Below are 4,029 nucleotides of genomic sequence, written 5' to 3' on the forward strand. Positions count from 1 at the left end.
TACATTGTATCTGGGTTCTCTCTTCCACCAATAAAAACTGGGCGCCACCAGACAACTGAAAAATTGTTGAGTGTGGCGGAAAACATCAATCAATCAATTCAATTTGATATAAAATTTGTATCACTTACTCTTTTTGTATCATTTTTAAACACCATCTGAAACACCTGTACCATTTATTACAGAAAGTCGACAAGAGGGGTTACTATGACAACCGTGGTGTAACAATTCCCGTGAAAACCATATATGATACTTTCATAATGAGTTATAAAATATGTAAAAATCAAAACAAAATCATAGATTCATTAATGTTCAATGACCCATGCGATCACTACCTTCGGTGATACTGCTGTTCGCTTCAAATAAATTATTTGGCTATCAAACTAACTCGCTATCACTATTAATTTTGTATTGCTTACAGTCTAGGTATAAAAATCCCAAAATGAAAATGGGCACTAAATTTCCGTTCAAATGAAGATTTCCATGGCACAATATTTTATCTTATTGAGGAGTTCCTATAGTCTGCTTTATCTAGTTACTGATGCATTGTATTTCTACATACTTGCACTTCGCTAATTCAAATAGTAAACTATAGGAACTCTTCAATTTTGGGAGATAAAATATTGCGCCATAGAAGTAATCATTTGAACGGAAAAATTAGTGATGGTTTATTTTATGGAATTTACATACTTAGACGGTAAGTAATACAGCATTAATAGTGATTCAGATTTGTTTTAACAGTCAACTAACTGATTTGAAGCGAACAGTAGCGTCACCAAAGTGTACATTAATAGCTAGAACTGGCCGAAGCTGAAAGTAAATTTCCAGACATGAATTATGAAGGACTGCTCCGAGATTCAGTGAAGGCGTCAGTTCGAATATTCAGCCAAGTCGAATCTCAGCCGAGATTAAGGGCGGTGGAAATGAAAAAAATACTGAAGAGACATTATTTGTCGAAATGCGCAAAGATGGAGTCACTCAGATGACCTATTGCGGTTGGTCTGTGTCCATCGTGCGTTAAAAATTAAACATTTTTAACTTCTTGATAACTACCATTCCAATTCTTTTCAAATTTGGTGTGAAGCATCTTTGGGACAAGGGGGTTTAAATTGTAAATTTCAGGACTCCTGCACCCATGGGGTCTTTGGGATGGGGCAAAAAGTACCCCAAATTAACCAATTTTCAAAAATCTTCTTTACAAAGTTGCACACCTGTATGAAAAACTAAATACATAGTCATATAGAGCAGGAAGACCTCTACCAATATTGTAAATTCCATGATCCCAGGGGTGGCGGTTCTGACTCCAGGGTGGGGCCGAATTTGGTATATATGTATAAAACATCTAAATAACATCTTCTTTAATGTTGTTGATACTGAATTGAAATTGTTGGATATTTAGAAGGAGCAGGTAGTTCTGTAGCCCCACCCCCACCCCGACCCCCCAAAAATCATATGTGTTTACGGTAACCTGCTGTAAAAAAAAAAACCCACACAAATAGGGTCGGTAGGTCGGTACTTGTTGTATGTCTTGACAGTTATTTCGTGCAATTTCCTCACAACTTTACATTCATTGTTAAACTTCTTTAGTTGGTTATGTTTAACGTCTCACCCGAGAACTTTTCACCATTGCCGGTGAAGGGTGCCTGTGCTCGGCGCTTCCGGCCTTTGAACAGGGGTTAGTGATACTTTTAACTAATACTCAGGTGGCTAATAAGGCTCAAAAAGTTTATTTCGATCCATTTTGAACACAATTACTTTATTTATAAAATAGCAAATGCACGTGGATATATTGAACATTCACTTGCCCCAGGCTTCAGGCAATGGGATTTTCAGTCTGGGACGGTAAATTGCTCTTTTACTTTCATTATCACTTGATAAATTATAGTGAATATTAAATTACACAAATAATTAAAATTTTAAAACAATACAAATAAGAAGTAAGATTTAAAAATTAAGAATTTAGAAATAAATGATAATGAATAAGAATTAAAAAATAGCATGCAAGAAATAACAAGTAACTTTTAAGAAATAACAGTTTAGTAATAAGAAATAAGAAATAACAAAACAAAAAAATGAATGACAAATAACATTTAAGAAATAACAGTTTACTGATAAGTACGAAACCCCTGGTGGGCCATTTTATGTTACCTCTTACGACTTAGTTGTTATTTCTTTTTTGTTACGACTTATTTATAAAGTAATATTTGACATGTGGCAACGTGTTATTTTATTATTAGATTATTATTTCCAGTGACAAAGACAAACCAGTTTTTTAAACCATGTTTTGTAGAATATACATGTTCTTTTATATATTTTTGTGCGTTCAATGTGTAGTGCCGTCAAATGCCCCCACGGTCCGCGGAAGCGCTGTAAGCAGAAATGACCTAATCAACTTTTATCTTATAGATGGATTTAAATGTTTTGAATTAGTTCTTCTCCTGTTTTCTAAACACGACATTACTATATCCGTTCGACAGTTGAAGCGAATTTTAAAGAAGGTAGGTCTACGAAGACGTTATCAACAGTACTCTGACACCGACAATGTTGCTGAAGTAATTAAAAATGAATGCAGCGTAAGTGGACAGTGTGATGTGGAAAATACTTATTCAAGACCATTGATTGGCAGTAAGAAAAAACGATGTACTGTAGATTATGAAAGAGAATTCCCCAGAAGTTGTTGAGGTGCGAAGAGCTCATAGGTTGAAGCGAGGGTCTATACATTGAAGGAACCGAACTACGTGTGGCATGTGGATAGATATGATAAACTTAAACCTTTTGGATTCTGTATCCATGGATGCATTGATGGTTACAGTCGAAGAGTCATATGGCTCGAGGTGGCATCCAGTAACAGTGACCCAGCCATTATTTCCTAATATCATCTTGATTGATTGAACTATGTTAGGTGTCCTCCCAAAGTCTGAAGAGCTGATAAAGGAATTGAGAACAGTAGTCTTAAGTTTTCCGATACCATTCAACGGACTCTATGGCCGGTATGAGATGTTTTATCTACATGTATGGTAGAAGCACATCAAACCAAAGAATAGAGGCATGGTAGGGAACCCTTCAAAAATTCGGGATTCATTGGTGGATAAATCATTTTAAAGATATCCGGGACTGTGGCTATTTTGATTTGGATAATCCCGTTGTGATAGAGTGTTTAAGATTTTGTTTCGTGAATTCTCTGCAAACTGAGATTCACAAGCTCTAGCAAGTTTATCGTTATTTCGGATTTCAAACATTTCGGTTGAGAATCACTGAAGAGACATTATTTGTCGAAATGCGCATCTGGTGCATCAAAATTGGTACCGTATAAGTTTTACATTATGACCCCTGGGTCGAGGCCTCTGCTGGTGGACTGTTAGTCCCCGAGGGTCTCTACAGCCCAGTAGCTAAGTACTTCGTTACTAGCTTGAAAATACGGATGTATATTTAATTGCTGTTATAAAATTTAGAAATTTATTTCAAAATTAAGGATTATCTCCCTCATGCATAGCTCTTATCCTTAGACGAATTTGACTCCACTTTTTTGGCACGCTGTTTTTGTTGTTGTTTTTTTTTTAGCTATCATAGCTCTAAAACTTCATTGTTATTTCGGATTTCAAACATTTCGGTTGAGCATCACTGAAGAGACATTATTTGTCGAAATGCGCATCTGGTGCATCAAAATTGGCACCGTATAAGTTTTACATATAAGAGAAATGAACACTGAATATAATTTCAACGACCATAAAATCTTCATAAATGAAATCAACGGACCTTTTAGCAAAACAAATATTATTAAGAGTAAAAGTAACGGTCTGATATGTAACGGAAAGACGTAATTGCCAAACTAACGGGTAACTTTGCAAAACGAACAATACATAAAAACAAGACAAACCACTTAATACACAAGATAAACAGTTTCTCACCATATATTCAAATCAAGATACATAAACGCGTGATGAACAGACATAAAAACCTAACGAACAGACGCGTAAACAGTCATTGGGTGGCTCCCTATGAATTTTTACATCTGTATTCTTTATAGGGGTT

Source organism: Ostrea edulis, chromosome 6 (assembly GCF_947568905.1).
Source record: "Ostrea edulis chromosome 6, xbOstEdul1.1, whole genome shotgun sequence".
Taxonomy (NCBI): Eukaryota; Metazoa; Mollusca; class Bivalvia; order Ostreida; family Ostreidae; genus Ostrea; species Ostrea edulis.